The sequence below is a fragment of the Alexandromys fortis genome, unplaced genomic scaffold (genome assembly GCF_014885135.2).
Source record: "Alexandromys fortis isolate MF-2015 unplaced genomic scaffold, M_Fortis_MF-2015_v1.1 scaffold_14, whole genome shotgun sequence".
In the NCBI taxonomy this organism is placed as follows: Eukaryota; Metazoa; Chordata; class Mammalia; order Rodentia; family Cricetidae; genus Alexandromys; species Alexandromys fortis.
Window position 1 is genome coordinate 4,650,122 of NW_026067910.1, and position 19,810 is coordinate 4,669,931.

Consider the following 19,810-nt stretch of genomic DNA (forward strand, 5'->3'; position numbering starts at 1 on the left):
GGAAGGGTAAATATTGTCACAATGCATTATATGAGCTACTCAAACATTAATAAAAATATATTATGTGTAAAAGCATCACATCTGTTTAGGAATTGTTCATGCAAATGTTCACAGACTGCTCTCTTTTTATACCTTCAAATGTTTGCTAATTTATTTTGAATTTGTCTAAATGTATTGTGACAAAGTGGCACATGCCGTGCTGGGAACTGTTATGCCCAATAGCTGACGGTACATATCTTTTTCTGATGCTTTTTTATGATTACTTATTGGCTGGTATTTTTTCCCCAACTCAACTCGTCCAGGTGTAGAAACTCAAACTCATGTTTCCTCCCCCTGACTGCTGCCAAAGGAAAATTTCGCCAAACTTCCAGAAGTCATTGCTTTCTACCCCAAAATGGTACTGCATTTTTTCTTTTATTTCTTTTCTGAAAGTCTCAAGAGCATTAGAACAAGAAAACTTCCTCGGCAAACCCAGTTTACCAAGTCCAACCTCTGAGAACACCAAAGCTGCACTGTGCCATACACAGCAGTGCCCAGCCAGGGCACAGAAGCAAGCTTTTGGATCTGAGCACTCACCTCCTCCTCACTCCGCAGTTTTCCCACTTACTCTGTCACACTTTCCCAACTATTAAGTTCAACAAAGTGTTCATGCTACTGGATTGGTTTTTGCACAACTTCTTTTATTTTAAGTGAAAAATACATTTTATGCATTAACGAGGGTCAGAATAATATTATATATACATATGTATGTNNATATGCTCCTGTTTCTATCTTATCATTCATTTATGCTTTCCTGGGACTCCAAATAAAACAAGAAAACTGGCCACAGAATCAAACCTGAAATAGCCCCGCCCCTTCCAAACTTGCCTCCTGCCTTAGAGCACAGATCACTTTGCTTTGACTTCCCCTGATAACTACAACCTCTTGTGCAGGGCTAGTTTGTCCAGGTGTATCCTATAACTTCCTGCATCGGCTCTCCAAGGGACACTTATTAATAGCAAACCCCTGGTGCCCTCAGCAAGATGCTGACCATGAATCTGTACCAGACTTGGAATTTAGTTAAGTATCTCAAGGAGCTAATATGAATAGCACATTCTGTGTCTGTTTAGAACAGTACAGTTAACTGTTTATATTCAAGGGCTTTATTTCTCTGGCAAGCTTTGAGATGAAATGTGACTAATATTTTCTTAACATTTGAAACTTAGATGTAATTCGAGGGATCTCCCTAAACCAGTTAGTCACAGATGGAGTTTTTTAGAAAGGATGGAAAACTCTAAAAAGGCTTTATTGGTACTGTTAAGAAAACATAATTCTAAGATGGGTGGTGGTGGCGCACGCCTTTAATCCCAGCACTCAGAAGGCAGAGGCAGGCGGATCTCTGTGAGTTCGAGGCCAGCCTGGTCTAGAAGAGCTAGTTCCAGGACAGGCTCCAAAAAAGCTACGGAGAAACCCTGTCCTGAAAATCAAAAAAAAAAAAAAAAAAAAAGAAACAAAACCTAATTCTATAAGTGTTACTTACTCTTATACTGTTATCATATTGTTTAGATAAAGTAATAAAAAGAAAAATCTTATTCTTAAGGTTTGCTTTGAAACCTACTAAATACATTTCTAGAAAGGATGGTATGTCAACTTTATTTCTTAGACAAAACCACATGGAAAGTCATCAGTGCAAGAGAAAGCTCCTGGGGACCATGGCTGTTATTTTTGGTCACCAGAGAGGAGGTAGTATTGTCTATGAAGAGTGAGCCCCTCTGGAGCTTTAGCAAAGCATTGTCTGAAACAGCCCACAGACCAGATGAGAAAGGCTTAGAAAATAAACTGTCTCACCATAGACACTGGGAAGTAGAATGGTTGCTTGGTGATTCTGGTCCTGACACTATATTAAGGAGCTGGTGCAAGTAAGGGCACTGTATTGGGAGTTTGAAGGTAGGGAAGGTCCAGCTCTAGGTGGGTGCCCAAGGTCTGGGACAGAGTGAGTCCAAACCGACTTCAGTGAAGCAAAACTAAAGTAGGTAGTAGGCAGTATATGGGAGGGAGGTAGCGTGAAGTCGCAATTTCAAATACAATATTATGCTTTGGTAGATTGTCTGTCAGGTGAATGAGAAACTAACCAGAAGGTTCCCATCCTGAGAGGAAAGCTCGGGACAGTGAAACAGCCAGGTCTGACATGGAAGCGTTCTTTGCTGATGAAGCCAATGCTTCCAGTGGGAAGCTCCACAGCATGCACCTCTCTGCATCTGGGATTAGACACGGTTGTGCTCATATGGATGAACGCTCAGCTGCTGAGGCCGCTGAATTTGACAAGAATGAATAGGTAGTAGATAATGCATGCTGGAGAGTGCCCCGGTGGAGGGGTTGAGGCAACAGTAATCTTTTGTTTCCCACTTTAAAGAGAAATCTGGGGAAAGGAGAGGAGAAGTGTTTAGTGAGGTCGAAGTATCCATGGCCCTGCAGCAGCCGGGGACTGAGTTGATGTCCGTATCCTCTGTCCTCACCAAGGACTGTGTGGATACCTGCCTATTCGAGACCATGTTGGTGATGGAGGGCCTTGCTGCTGGGGCCAAACTGATCTGGCTGGCCTGTGCTGTCACCAAAGCAGTGATGATGTCTGGGCTCCAGTTACTGTCGAAAGCCATGTCTGGATCTGTGTTCCTGCTGCATCTGGGGTCTGTGTTGATGTCATTGGCCCATGTTACCACTGTGGATCACAGGAACTATGCGTGTTGAAATCTAAGAGCTGTGCTGAACCAGCCCTGGAACCGCTAGTCCAGCCCCTTGTGAGAAAGATAGCCCCATCCCTCGTTATGAACCTAGGAAATCTGGCTCCATTCCGTGCCAGAGAGGGCTGGTCCTATAGGAACAGAATAACCCACTCAGCTACCACCAAGACTCACATGCTGGGCCTTGGATTGGTCCATCCCAACATCTAACCAATTTACGATCTGCTGGAATGAATGAAGGGGCTGGTGGTCAGGAACAATAATCGCAGGATGATCCTGACTCAGGACAACAGCGGGATAATTGAGAGGAGTTTCAATAGGGTTCAGTGATGATGGTGTACCAGAGGTCTTGAACAAGCCCAATGACTCATTGCAATGCACATTTGTGGGTGGGGCTGGTTCTACAAAAAGGCATACTGTGTGACAACCACAGCTCCCAATGACACTAAAATGAATGAAGAGGTGTTGGAGAGATGGGAAAGATGGAGGAGCAAGGTAGGGGTTTGTTTTGTTTCTGTTGTTGTTTGTTTGTTTTGTTTTTAATTAATTTAGGGGGTTTCTAAAAAGGAGGACATTGCATGGGTGAGGGGCAGATATGAAGGAAATGGGAGACGAGCATGATTGGGGTGCATGATGTGAAATTCCCGAATATTCAATGAAGAATTATTTTTAAAAAAAATGTAAGATCCACTTAGCCATCAGCAGAAAAATTCACCAAACATTATGTTGTTTGAAATCATAAATAGTTTTGTGATATGAATAAAATATCCAGCATCTGGAAGACTAAAAAAGAAAGTAAAAGAAAACAAGAAGAGGAAGCCTCAAGAAGTATTTTATATGGTATGTCTCTGAGCACTGGGGAAAAAATATTTTCCTAAGATTTATATGGTACTATACAAAAGAGGGAATCAAGGAGTGAGTTACTATTCTTCCTAAAAGCAACTTCAATATACATGACAACACTTTGCAGTCTTAGAGGCCCTGTATTGACAGAGTTTTAAAATACCCTTTATTTGGGGAATCGTGTACGATATTGTAGCAGTCTGAAATAGAACAGCAGCTTGCATGGACTCCTCAGAATAGTTATGCTCCTTTTGCCTGGCAAGATAGCACAGTGGGTAAAGCTGCCTACTTTACACCAACTCTGACAGCCTGAGCTTCAACTCAGGAATCCACATGCTGAAAAGAGAGTACCAACTACAAAGAGTTCTCAATCTGACCAGCACATGTGCACAGAAACACACATATGTAACAACACACCATACAAACATACACACACATACATATACACACACACCATACAAGGACACATATACACACACCTATACCATACACACACATACATATACACATATATATACACATACATAACATATACACCATACAAACACACACATAAATGCATACATATATAACACCATGCACATACACACTAATTAATTAATTAATGTGACAAAATTTATGCAAAAATATCTACTTTTTTAAAATATAACATCTTATTATTAGAGATGTTTTTTCCCTGGGAATCCTATTATTCAAATGCAACTCATACTGAATTATTTTAGGTAATACTTGAAATTATTCTATAATTTATACCCCTAAAAGTTATCTCCTATAAGAATTAGTTCTATATAAAAAATGAATTGTCATGATAGTATTAAACTAGTCATTTTGGATGTGAAAGTGAGTCAGCTCTTGGGTACCTAACCACTCCCTAGAATGCCTGTAGGGAGGTCAACTGATATAAAAGCCACTCACAGTTCAACCTTTATATTGACCGATAGTTCGACTATATTTACCTTTCATAAAATGTATTATTTAAAAAACAACATAATTAGATTCATATAACATAAAGCATATCAAGGTAACATAAAAGTATTATTTTATTGTTTAATAAAAAAACTCATCTGACTTCATTCATTTTCCAGAAGTTCTCTGTGGACTATGATTCCTTTAACTTAAGAGCTGATGGTGAGAAGGTCCCCCAAGAGAAAATTCTCCAGCAGACCTGCTAGACACTATCATGGGGCCAAACAAGCAGAGGTTATGTGCTGTAGAAACATCTTAGACTAAGAGAGAGGGAGAGAGCCTTTCCACATAGCACATCACCAGCAGAGCAAGACAAGAATAAATAAAATGTCATCATAGAACACTTCCAAGACTTCAAATAAAGAGCAGCACAGAAATATGTGATTTAACAGAAGAAAATACTCATAAATACCAGACTGGGGTATTAAGATGGCATAAAAGAACACTTAATAAAACATGTCAAGCAAACTCCAATTCAGGAACCTTTGAGATAAAAGTCTTATTACCATACAATCTGCAAAAGATTCATGAAAGCTTGCATGCTAAGCGTTAATGGGTCTGACTGCATATTGACCTTGCTTCATCTTTTTTAGGCATCTGGAAGTTTTACATAGGAAGAATAGTTTTATTTAAGAAACTCTCTTTTCCTTCCAAAATTTGTTCACATTTAAGGAAATGCAGATCTATGGGCTTTTCCCTTAACACCTATTGCAGTTATCATTCACATATAATTGTCCATAAAACTCCTTGAAAAGTCTATTAATCTCTTCAGTATCCATGAACTTAATACCATAATTGTTCTTAACTGTAGCTGGAGTGGAAGAACTGCTTGCCTGTTTTCTTGCTAATAACCCGCAGGTTTTATGACTGAATTGAAATAAAGCCAGTTCTCTCAGCAATAAAGGTGAGGGTGACCCAGATGAATTAGATAATTGCCTTCACAGCCTATTGATCCTCTGAGGTCTTTTACATCTGAGTATTTTCTCGTTTTCTCCTAGATCTTCACTCTCCCCACCAGCACGTACACACGCACCTTTTGTCAAGAGGAGATTCTGCCGGAATATAAGGAATATTAAGGAGAAAACAGAATATGAGATTGTATTAAAATATGCTTGAGTTCAGAAGTAGCTTCGGTTTCCATCCCCAGATTTCATTTTTTTTATTATAAAGCACAAGGCACAGGGCATATGGTCAGGTACATTATTCATTCCACCAGGTATGGGTAAGTGCGACTCCCACCTTCAGCAATGCATCCCATGAGATGTGCAGACATAGCAAACAAAGGCAGAAATGTTTGAGAAACATAAGAATTGGTTTAAAAAAACACTTTTATGTATATATGATATTTTAAGGTCAGAGCACATAGGTATCTGGGTTTTTGTCTAGGGGAAAGATCAGATAATCCTCCCTAAGCCTGAGGAAAATGAATAGAAAAATACAGATACTCAGAATATGATACACTGCCAGAAGTCTGTTCCCAACAAGATTCTCTGGTGCAAAAACTGAGAGTGTCCTTACATTTGTACAAGAAAACACACTTCATTCCCTAAAAATGTAGCAACAGTGATCATTGAGGTATTCATGATTAAAACAAGCTGCAAACAGGGTAAGTGTCTGAAAAAAATTAGAAAGCCAAAAGAGACCAACAATAGAAAAAAAAAAAAACAGGAACTTGGTGTCATTGCTGGCCTAGTTACAGAAGAGTAATCATGATTAGACCTACAAAGATTCTTCCAGGTGAGTCCCGTGTTCTTGCAACCACTGTAGAACTCCTTCGCGCCCTGTCCCTGAGCTTGCTGAAGAGAACAACACACAGATTCTGTAGATGCTCCTCTTGAAGAAGATCTGAAAGGTGAAGCAGGACCAGCATCTTTTGGTCAGTTTAGTGTTCCTATGGTGAAATGTGGCACAAATGATTACTGATCTCATAAATTTGAAGGGCAGTACCTGAAAGAAACTGAATTACTATCCTAGTCGATGCTCACTGCTCCATAGTCACGTGAGTGGTGAACACACTCAGGCAACTTCATTGGCAAAAGACACCACTGAATAGCTCAAAGAGAGAACATACTCTTTCCTCTTTGGAGTAGGTCTGAGCAAGAAAGGAAAGACTGTCAGAAGTAGGCGGTAACTGTGGAAAGGAGTTGTCTAGCTCTAGACAATACTCTGAAGAATGTCAAAACATGTAAGTTGAAAAAGTGTTAGGTATGGCATATGTGAACTAGAGCAGAAATTTTTAAAAAGTATAACTTCTCCAACTTCCACCCAGGAACTTTTTTGTGGGCCCAGAAAATGCTTAGTGTATAAGAGACATTTAACCAAAGGTATTTTTGCAAATCATTCTCTTTCAACAAATATTCATCAAGAATCTAATAATTCTGTACATTTGAGATAAGTCAGTCAACAGAAAGCAATAATTCTCACCCTTGTCAAACGTCTGCTAGTGATAGAGATGGAAAAAAATGCACTTCATTTTAAAATATAACAGTGATTACTTTTGAATCTAATCAAACATCAAACTGCACTATCATCTCCATGACAGTGAGGTCTTTCTTCGTCGTCCATACCAATCTACAAAGCATCTGAAACATGCTAGGCACTCAAAGTATGTGTGTTGAATAAGCCTAATTAATTCCAAATTGTTTTACCTGGCCATGGAGAACATTTTGTCAGATGCTGGTAGTGAGAAATATGCTGTTTTTATTATCTCAGACAAAGAAGAGAGGGAAGGAGGGCAGAAGGCAGCAAGGGAGGGGGGGAATGTTGGTTAATTTCAAGAAGGAAGCTTTGTGCTAAAAGGTCAATCCACACCAGATCTTCCCTCCCACACTCTGTCCTTGATCCTTAAACTGTACCTCTCTTGATGCTGATAAATAGCTTACCTCCTCAAAAACAATGTCCTATTGTGGAAAATTCCTTTTCACCGTGTGAATATATGTTGCTCTGCTTGGTTTAATAAAGAAGCTGACAAAATGTAAGAGTTAGCTAGTAACAAGTCATAACTATTGGCCAGGCATTTATAATTCATATTAAGCCTCTGAACATTACACGGCAGCAGCTTCTGCAACAGAAACTTCCACAACATCCTATACCAATGGATGTGCTGATGTTGCTGTAATGAATGGTAGCAAATGGAATTAAGATGGCACCCATCCAAAGGATCTGATAGACTTCACATTGAGCCATGAATCTATTCTCAGCTTCTGCAACACATGGGGTCTTAAAGGAGTCATCTTGAAGTTGTCTAGGACTTCTTTATCCCTACTGACAGTAAGAAACTTTTAACCTAACCCAAAGGAAGGGCTCAAAGTCAATATCATTGGCAAAGTGTCAATAGACTAACAGTTTTAGAAATCGACATAATGCTTCTGGTGTGGAACATAATGATTACAGTTCAATGGTGATGAAGTGACACAGTATCTCACTCTGGAGAGTTAGAATACAAACAATAGAATCTGTAAACGTGACCTCCGAGTGTGACTCATCTAGCATCTCCCCATATCTGTTGACAGTTAAGGGAAAAATACTTGGAAAACTAAGTGAATCTATTCCTTCCATATCCATAGCTGAGTTCCCAGACAAGATCGGCCACATTTGAGAATGGCCCCATGTACTCTGTCTTAGCCTACACAATGCCAGGGGGATGTGTGCAGAGCCACAAAGCATTATCTGTGATGGGACATTAGAACGGCATCCATGTGGTGCTAATGAAGCCTTCAAAGTGTTCAGTAAAGCTGGTATGACCTTCACATTGAAGGACCATGGATGACTTCTCCAATATCTTCTTTAATGTCTGCAGAGCTGGCACAAGTTCTCACATAACCATGAGAATCTCTTTCTCATGACTCATTAGATCATGGATATACCATTCTAAACAAGTATATTCAAAGCAGCCTCTTTTTTATTGATTTTTATTGAGCTCTACACTTTCCTCTGCTCCCTTCCCTGCCTCTTCCCTTCCCACTTCAACCTTCCCCCCAAGGTCCCCATGCTCCCAATTTACTCAAGAGATCTTGTCTTTTTCTACTTCCCATGTAGATCAGATTGATGTAAGTCTCTCTTAGTGTCCTCATTGTTGTCTTGGTTCTCTGGGATTGTGATTTGTGGGTTGGTTTTCCTTGCTTTATGATTAAAAACCACCTATGAGTGAGTACATGTGATAACTGTCTTTCTGTGTCTGGGTTACCTCACTCAAAATCATGTTTTCTAGCTCCATCCATTTTCCCAAAGCAGCCTCTTAAAAAGAAAATTCAGAGTCAGGTGTGTGAACAAGACAGTGAATAGAAAAGTAGACACTTCCTGAAGCCAAGAGCCATTTGGGTAGACCTGTTCTATGACTGTTCTATCATGCTTGGTGTTTCCTCCCAATGCTATGAGGACAGCTGTCAGGGAAGACAAGGTCAAGAGCACCCAGTCACTTATTTCTACTCTGAACAAATCTGTGGCATTCTGTAACTTGGACACTTTTAGAAAGTTGATGTATGAACTTTTCAGACATCACAGTTCTTAGGTGAGATATTGATATTCCATGATATCAATGCAGTTTAATTTTACAAAATGTAAAGAAGAATAAAAGCTATTTATTGTTTTGAAATAAAATAAGTATGTACTGCTATAATAAAACTGTCTGTAATCACTTAACAAGGTTAACCTTGACACAAGCAGTCAATGGCTATAAGCATAGTCAATAAAAAACTAGTATTTTATAATGCCAATCAGTATAGTTTACAGCTTACTTGCTATAGATTATTGTCCAATGAAAATACAAAGCTCTATTTACTATCTTCATACCAGCAAGTGGTGAAAGCTATTTTTACTGACTGTCTGAATTTGCTAAACACCATTATGACACATGGTTCATAGAACACAGTGACTTCCTCACCAGGCATTCATTAAAAATTGAACATCCACTATGAAGATCTAATGTGTTAATTAATTAAATAATAATTCAAGCAGAGCAATCCAAAACCAAAATGAGACACATGGGCTTTTGTTTGGAGTCTATTTGGCTTTGAGTATGACAGGTGGGCTCCTGCTCACAGTATTCTCTCTCCCACTACCTTGTTCTGGGCATAACTTCATTAACAAAGGTTGACCACAATATTGGCTAGAGTTCTTTGGGGACTAATTTGAACAGGGCTTCTGATAAATGGGATAGTAGTGCAATGGAACATAGTATTTACATAAGAATAATCAATTGTGAAAATAATAATGTTCTCAGAAATTTCAAACTACAGGATTAATCTGATGGTAAAGACAGTTAAAAGTACACAGTTTTTCAAAAAGAACCTTCAAGAAACAAAAAATTATTTAACTACATATTTTGATGAAAACTCCTCAGAAGGAGCAAATAATAGAAATTAAGCAAACTGTACTAGGAGTGTCAAAATATCTAATTCATTTAGATTGTCCTCATAGAGAATTATTAACACTGTGTATCCCAAGATAGGTGTATTTTTAGCACTTTGTAACGATAATACTTTATTAACAGAGACACTAAAAACTGTAACCAATTATCAGGGGATATAGGTGTAACCAAATTAACTGTGACTATTTCACAATAGTAATGAATCAGAGACAAAATCCTCCTAACTTTGAATCTACTATTTATCCTGAATGTTTAAGTAAAAAGTAAAAGTCTTCTATTCTGAGAAAAAGTCACTAATGTTAACACTGTTTTGGAGAAGCTTGTTGAAAATACATATATGCAACAGGCAAAGAATGGAAGCTTCAAAAAAATCTGCAGGGTCCTTGTTCTAGGGGAACTGGCAGTCAGGAAATGGGAAATGACATAAAAAGAGAAACTGGACCTTAGCATATGATTAAAAGGATATCAAACACCTTTTAAGGTTCTTAAAGGAAGGATCCATCACAAACAACTATGAGGACTAGGAAAATGATCCGGTTAAGTCACGTAGTATGAGGAAAGTCTTAATGCCTGGGGAAGATTCCTATAATCAAAGTTGAGAAATATTCCTGGTGGACTATTTCATCAAACACATGTTGGAATTGAGGCTCAAATGTAAAAAGATGTGTAAACAGGTTCTTATTCTATTCTTTGTATGTTTATGTTTCTTAAACAACTCAGTGTTTAAGAATCACTATTCGCATCAAAATTTTAACTTTACAGTATCCAGGAATTATATGCAAAGTTAGCTTTTCATGGGCTGCATAAATGAATCAGTGGCTATTGCTACTCTTCCAGAGGACCTTGGCTTAATTTCTGGCACCCACATAGCTGATTACAACCACCAATAGCTCTGGTTACAGGGGTTCTGATACTCTTCTCTGGCCTCTAAGGCACCTGGCACACAAGTGGTGCACAGACATGTAGGGAAAACACCCACACACATGAAATAAAATACTTTTTAAGTTAGCAATTCCCTTTTATTTTTAAATGTGAGACACAAGAGAAATTCAGAACAGGATATTTGTCACAGTAAATCATGCTAAAAATAACCAAAAGTACAAACCACATTATTACACTGCTCCTTTTTGTAGCTATCTAGCTAAGTGTATATGTGCAACAATTCTTGTCTCTTCTTAAAAATTAAAATGTGAAAAAGAAATTTTGAGTGACATAGCTGTGGTTACTATGGTTGCAACAAAGCTCCATGACCAAAGCAGCTTGGGGAGGACAGGCTTGTTTTATGTGTGTTTGTTCTTTTTGTTGTGTTTTGTTTTTACTTCCACTTCCACAGCGCTGTCTATTGACAAAGGAAGTCCAGACAAGAATGCAAACAGGTCAGAAGCCTGAAGGCAGGAGTTGGTGCAGAGGCCATGGAAGGGATGGAAGGGTACTGCTTACTGGCTTGCTCCCTGTGGTTTGCTCAGTATGCTTTCTCATAGAATCCAGAACTACCAGTACAGGGATGGCCCTACCCTAAATAGGCTAGTCTCCCCCACGTCAATCAGTAATTACAAAAATGTCCTACAGGGTTGTCTGTAGCCCAATCTTAAGCAGAAATTTTTTAGTCGAGGTTCCCTCCTCTCAAATGATTCCAGCTTGTGTCAAGGTGACATCCAACTACCCAACCCAAGTTGTCGTATAAGAAAATGTAGAGAAATAAAAATCAAGTTATCTCAGCTTTGCCATAAAAATTTTCATAATATAAGGTTTATGATTATGAAATGTCTTCTCATAATATTGTACTGGTTTTCTTTCTGTTACTGGAAAGCTTTTTATTTCACATAAAATTAATTTGTCAAAGAAAAAAATTGTATCACTGTAAGGAAGGTCATTTACAACATATGAACATGTAATTAAAAATTTCTCATGGCTATTTTGAGATAATAAACATGAAAGATTTGGTCTACAATATTCAAAGTTCAGTTAGTATACTGATTTTCTCTCTAAAGATGAAGGAAATCTTAAAAACCATGCTTATGACATTTTATATACAATTCATATAACTCTATTCTTATACAACTGGTAACAATTAGATTAATCTAAACAAAATTTATAAGCATCATATTGATCTATGGTGAAAATAACTAGGAGATTTGGATATTACACTAAATCTTATGCTTACTTATAAATCCCAGAAGTTAAAGGATATTGGGTATACTCAAAATATCATCCAACAGACATCTGAGTGAATATATTTGTTATAATTTCTTCATGTAAATAGCTCGTGTTAACTAATTTAAGCCCGCTTTTCATAGTTGATTAAATTTGCAATATTAAATTTCTCAAAATATAAGAAATTTATGTCATATTCCATATTAAACACAATGTTCTCTTACCTAAAATACTAAGAAGAGCAATCTAAAATTAAATATTCTTGTTCTATTTGTAGGCTATTAATTTATCCTGACAGCTGTGCTAGATGCTATTTGAAATATTTTGCATATGAATTTAATACCGGTTTATATGCATCTTTAAACTTTTATATACCATGTTCAGAAGACAGTGGGCACATTAGAATACACTACCTTATCCCCACATTCTTCAAAATATATGCCTTTTCTCTTCGTCTGTACTTTTTGGTTCTCCAATACTCCAGCAGTATAATCACAATCTCATAATTGCTATTTCACCCAGTTTTTTTCATAACATGTCTCCACTCTGCCATGCAACAGTATAAGGTGGCCAGCTGCATCTTTCGGTGTACCGTCCGTCTTCAGACCAAATGACTCTTATTCAGCTGCTCTTCAATGCATCCGGGGATTCTGTGAAGATGAAAAAAATTTCCCATTCTTATCCCTTTCAGAACAGCAAAACCAAACCATCAGGACCTGAATGTAGACAGGGGAGGTCAGGATGAAGAGGATTGAACATTGCATAAGTCAATACAGTAGCAGAGATGAAAGGACAAAGCTCAACCAGGAGGCTGAACTGAGCACTCAGTGCTGGGCTGGAGGTCCTAGGAGGGATATTAGCTGTTAGGACACCTGGCATCCCTGTCTGAGAGCCACTCCAAATGCTCTCTAAAGGAAGAGATCTCTGTGACGGCCTCAGCATCCCCACTGGAATAGACAAATACACATGGTCTCATTACTATTAGTGAACATGCTTTAAAAACAACCACTAACAATGGGAGTCTGTGAAACGAAAAAGTAACAAATCAAAACTAAGTATTCTAAATGGGTGAGCTAGTTCACAGCACTAAAACTGCAGTGTTTAAAATGAGAAAGAGAATCATGATATGTGGCAGCAATGAGGGACAGGAAGGTTATGTTAACAAATAGAATTTATACTGTGAAATGTATGATTCCATTGAAGAAATATCTGCCTTGAAAAATATCTCAGTATAACTTCTTTTCTCCTCTTCTTCTTCCTTCCTTCCTCCCTCCCAGTCTCTCTCTTTCTCTCTCTCTCTCTCTCTCTCTCTCTCTCTCTCTCTCTCTCTCTCTCTCTCTCTCTCACACACACACACACACACACACACCACATGCATACATAAACAGAGGCAGAAAATACTGAGGATTGTGTACAGGGCCTCATACATCTACTAGGCAAGTACACAAACATTCAGCGTCACCCCAACATATAATTTAACTGTATCTTAAGAAAACAAGATATACTATTGTTGCGTGCATTCCATTATCTTCTTGTGTTCTTTCTGTCTCCTACTTCTCATTGAGCTCTTCTCTACTTTCATACCCTAAATGCATGCATGTATATTAGTGAAATCAAGTCTAAATTCTACAAAGGAGAGGAAGGGTACAAATAAAACCACACTATAGGCCAGGCATGGTGATACACATCTCACGATCTCAGCACTCCAGGGAGTGGAGACACAGAGAGGCAAGTGAGCCTGTAAGTTTGAGACAAAACTGGTCATATAAAGAGACCTTATCTCAAAATAAAAGTAAAATGAAAAATCAAAGTACAATGATATACGATTAAAATCCCCAATTAACCTTTATATGAAAGTGAAAAAAATTAACAAAACCCAAATACATTGTGCTGTCCTGTGCTGTGCAACCTGGATGCCTATTCTAATACAATTATCACTCACACACCAGCTGCATGGAGCGCAGGAGTCAATACTGTCAACCAACCCTTCTCTGGAGGGCTGTGGACCAAAGAAAACGTGCCTACCTCTGAGTGCCTACCTCCTTCTAGGAGCAGATCATATCTAATAACATCCTCCTAGTGCCAGAATAAAAACTCTAACCACGTTCTCTCTCCTCGGCTTGCATCTCTGAGGTCATTCCTCCGGAGGAGTTCCCATAGGATTGAATGGAGTCTTTGTTGTGACTGCACAGAAGTGGGGCTGCTGTGCCTGCCTGCATCTGTTTTCTCCATTCCTCTGACAGATAACGTTCTGAGAGCATCCCTGAAGAATAAATGGCCTGCACATAAATCTGTCTCCAAGTATGCTCCCTGGGGAGGCTGTGCTGGGTGACAGGAAAACTAGTTTCAATGCTTCAGTTATCAATCCACTTTTGCTGGCTTCATCTTTGCAATCTTGTTTCAGACCTGAGAAAATTTACCAATTGCCTCCCGTTGGGTATAGCAAAACACTTCCAATGAAGATGTCCATTCTGTGACTCTAACTGACTGACGGGTGGGTAGTATACACAGCATTGTGGGTATACTATAGAATGGGCACAGCGCAATAAAACATGAAATTCCATTCCACTATGGAGTGCTGTACCATTAAAGCCCTTTGGATTGTGCACCATTGTATTGTCACTGACAATAATTTGAAGTGTGGCACCATCTTGGAGCAGAGTCCCTCTGCCAGACCACCTGTTCTGTCTGCTCACAGTCACTTCCATTTCTGGACTCATGACCAAGTCCTCCTGGAAACTAGCATGTCTTCAGCCCTGTTATTAAGTCTTATCATGTATCCTGTAGCTTCCCCAACAAACACTGTTTCTTTGCAATGTGTCTCAGCCACAATAGCTCAAAGCCACACTTGACTCACCCTGTATAAGTATAGTTGGCTGGAAATTTTCAAACCTTTATAAATCAGTTTGGACCACAGTAGCTTGAAATTAGCCGTGGTAGGAGAATTTACACAACACAGAATAAACTACATAACTCAATGTTACCATGAGTTAGTTGCTTACATTTTTAATGACACACCACCAAATTTCACCTGTTCTATAACTTGACTCCCTGTCCATATGCCCGTGAATTTGAACTCTAAACTACTTTCTGGGGTTTAGTTTTTTCATATCTATAAGATTGCAGATACATAGTATTATGCTGTGACCAAGAGTACAATTCTTAGTGGCTCCTAAAACATTTCCCCAGAGCTCTTTCAATGGTAAGAATTTGAATCCTTCTAATTTATCTTTCTCAGAGGACACTGGGTGTTATGTGAGGGTGGGAAGATGATGACTATAATGTTGTGGGATATTTTGTTCACACTGTGACACTCCAGACTGTCAGTCAGCTTTACCTTGAATCAGGGGACAAAGTCAGTTACTAGCTCACAGGAATTAGCCATCGAGAAGCAAGCAATTTGGATAGAGAAGACACCCAGGAAGGGGGACTAGAGTTTGAGCTTCCTTTTGGTTCTGTGATGAGGGAAGAGGCACATCTCTTGCAGTGTCTCCAGCCAAGAAGCAAGGTCGGGTAGTTGCTACTCTACCTCTCTGAGATAGCAGGTTTTCATCCCAGAATTTGACTGCTGAGTCTTAATTGATAAATACATGATAGAGACTTAATTTAAACCTACATATTGCAGCCAAGGCAGAGCCGGGACTGTAGGACCAAAAGTCCTAACAGGTCGTGGCATGGATAACCTGTGGAGCATTGATTCAGGCTGTGGGGTCACAAACAATAATTAAGGTATCGGTAGACTCATGTGTAACTGCTAAGCCAACAGAAAAACATCACCATAAATTTTATTTTCTGAATGTATATTATTCTATATATAACACTTCCTCCAGACCCGTAGTTTTACAGACCATAGTTCCAGTTACCTAATGTCATTTGCAGTCTGAAAATGTTAAAGGTAAAATTCCAAATACACAATTCTTAAATTTTAAATTGCTCTCAATTTCAGACAGGCAATGATATTCCTTCCCTCCCACAATGCCCCTTCCATATTTGAAGCATCTCTGCTCAGCATCTTCATACCATCTGTGCCATTCACCAATTGGTCCTCTCTGGTATCAGATCAACTGACGCCATCCTACAGCCCTCGAGTATCCATTACCCTACTTAGAATTGACATCAGATCTCCTGCCAACTCTAAAATGGCTCCCTTAATTAAGATATATACTTCCCTGCTCCTATATCCACCCTTCCTTTATCCCAACCATCCCATTTCCCCAAGTTCTTCCCATCCTCCCCTTCTCACTTTTCTCTCCCCATCTCCCCTTTCCCCCATCCCACCCCACCCCCAAGATCCCAATTTTTNAAACAGGAACTTGGTGTCATTGCTGGCCTAGTTACAGAAGAGTAATCATGATTAGACCTACAAAGATTCTTCCAGGTGAGTCCCGTGTTCTTGCAACCACTGTAGAACTCCTTCGCGCCCTGTCCCTGAGCTTGCTGAAGAGAACAACACACAGATTCTGTAGATGCTCCTCTTGAAGAAGATCTGAAAGGTGAAGCAGGACCAGCATCTTTTGGTCAGTTTAGTGTTCCTATGGTGAAATGTGGCACAAATGATTACTGATCTCATAAATTTGAAGGGCAGTACCTGAAAGAAACTGAATTACTATCCTAGTCGATGCTCACTGCTCCATAGTCACGTGAGTGGTGAACACACTCAGGCAACTTCATTGGCAAAAGACACCACTGAATAGCTCAAAGAGAGAACATACTCTTTCCTCTTTGGAGTAGGTCTGAGCAAGAAAGGAAAGACTGTCAGAAGTAGGCGGTAACTGTGGAAAGGAGTTGTCTAGCTCTAGACAATACTCTGAAGAATGTCAAAACATGTAAGTTGAAAAAGTGTTAGGTATGGCATATGTGAACTAGAGCAGAAATTTTTAAAAAGTATAACTTCTCCAACTTCCACCCAGGAACTTTTTTGTGGGCCCAGAAAATGCTTAGTGTATAAGAGACATTTAACCAAAGGTATTTTTGCAAATCATTCTCTTTCAACAAATATTCATCAAGAATCTAATAATTCTGTACATTTGAGATAAGTCAGTCAACAGAAAGCAATAATTCTCACCCTTGTCAAACGTCTGCTAGTGATAGAGATGGAAAAAAATGCACTTCATTTTAAAATATAACAGTGATTACTTTTGAATCTAATCAAACATCAAACTGCACTATCATCTCCATGACAGTGAGGTCTTTCTTCGTCGTCCATACCAATCTACAAAGCATCTGAAACATGCTAGGCACTCAAAGTATGTGTGTTGAATAAGCCTAATTAATTCCAAATTGTTTTACCTGGCCATGGAGAACATTTTGTCAGATGCTGGTAGTGAGAAATATGCTGTTTTTATTATCTCAGACAAAGAAGAGAGGGAAGGAGGGCAGAAGGCAGCAAGGGAGGGGGGGAATGTTGGTTAATTTCAAGAAGGAAGCTTTGTGCTAAAAGGTCAATCCACACCAGATCTTCCCTCCCACACTCTGTCCTTGATCCTTAAACTGTACCTCTCTTGATGCTGATAAATAGCTTACCTCCTCAAAAACAATGTCCTATTGTGGAAAATTCCTTTTCACCGTGTGAATATATGTTGCTCTGCTTGGTTTAATAAAGAAGCTGACAAAATGTAAGAGTTAGCTAGTAACAAGTCATAACTATTGGCCAGGCATTTATAATTCATATTAAGCCTCTGAACATTACACGGCAGCAGCTTCTGCAACAGAAACTTCCACAACATCCTATACCAATGGATGTGCTGATGTTGCTGTAATGAATGGTAGCAAATGGAATTAAGATGGCACCCATCCAAAGGATCTGATAGACTTCACATTGAGCCATGAATCTATTCTCAGCTTCTGCAACACATGGGGTCTTAAAGGAGTCATCTTGAAGTTGTCTAGGACTTCTTTATCCCTACTGACAGTAAGAAACTACAGATGGTTGTGAGGCCTCATGTGGTTGCTGGGAATTGAACTCAGGACCTCTGGAAGAGCAGTCAGTGCTCTTAACTCCTGAGCCATCTCTCCAGCCCCCTTGAGTTCTAGTTTATTATTAGTTAATATCCCATAAGATAGATATTATGGATATGTGTGCATAGGAAAATTCTAGTGTATATAAAAGGCTTGGTGCTACTGTTGGCTCCAGAAGTAAATCAATGTTCTTAGTATGTGCCCTCTGGAGTTAGGGGACGCTCTTTTTGGGGACGGGGTTCTTTCTCTGCTCAAATTCAGCATTTCTTGTATTTTATATCAGTTGCTGTATTGTGACTTTTTCTCAATTAGAGTACAAAAAATCCCCATAACGTTGGTTCTATTTTAATCAATAAACTATTTTTGTATATTGTATTTTATCTGAATAATATTTTAACCCTTTTAAAACAATTTTTTGCAAAACCTACAAAATGTATGACTCAAACGTACGACTGAAGGTTTTTTTTTTCTTCTTCTTCTTCCTAGATAATAGTTCTTGTCCTCAAATGCCACTTCTCATATTCTTGTTCCGATCTTCTCTGTTGTTGACACCTGGAATTAAAATTTTAATATACCTAGTTCCATCCTTTACCTATTACTTCAACAAATAACAATGAAAGGACAGCTGGCTTCAGTTACTGGAACCCTGCAAGAGAGGGATAGACAATAAAGAGATTACTTTGCCTTTCATTTCGCTGACACCTACACCGTGGCTGCTACTGCTGAGACAGGATGTGCCCTGCCTATCACTTTGGATTTGTGAACTCTGTCAAGGAAGATGCTTTGTGCTGTAGGCTCCAGGGCCATGTCCTGTCAGCACTCTTTCACAATGCAGGGTCAGCAGCACAGCCGAGCCTCCTCTTCTTTAGAATCAGCAGGCTGAGCCAGTTTACTGGAGAGCCCAGCATAACTGTGGGCTGCAAAGAACTGGTATATATATATAGACTGTGACACTCACTGTCTGCTCTTCAGACACGCTGACTCGTTCTGGTCCTCCACTTTTCACACTTAATTGCCTAAATCGGTGCACACAAACTCATACCGGGAATTAGAGAAAGTGCCAGATCACCGATGATATCGTGCGTGCATAGTTTAATGCCTCAAGCTCTGTTCTCATATAGCCATGAATCACCTGTGTAGGAAGATCTCCCTCTAGAAGACTTTACTGATGTACTTCACCAGGATTGTTGAGAAACACTCCTCATTCCATGTTAAAATATTAATAATATGATAATATGTCTCAAACTGACCACAGATGCTGGTGGATCAATTAGTTAGGAGGCCACTATACCTCAGTTCCTCACTAAATTACAGAACTGCTGTTTTTATTGAGAGTAACTAAGAGGACAGGGTGAGAGGTTGTGAGAATGAGAAAGAACACACATTGTGGCAAGAAATGAGAACACGTGCCATTTCTGTACCTACAATCACAGTAATAGTTGTATCATGTCTAACAGATAGGATTCTATTAAGCATTTTCAGCTTCAAAATATTCCTTGGTGTCTGGTTAAGATGATTTTTACCTCCTTAGAGTGAGGTAGAAGGAAGTCATTTAATGAGCTTTTGATGGTACAAATGAAAGAAATGTCAGAGAAAGTGAATTACGCATCGCAGTGGGAACTTCACTGGTCAAGACCTTTACATAAAACAAATAAACCTTGGGCTTCCAACATCAGTTCTCCTGTGTAAACAGTTTACACTTCCTCACTGTAAGAAAGGATAAATAAGCTGAAAATGAATGACTCTTCTTGAAACCATCAGAAACTTGAGATTAGATGACAAATTGACACTCTACATCATG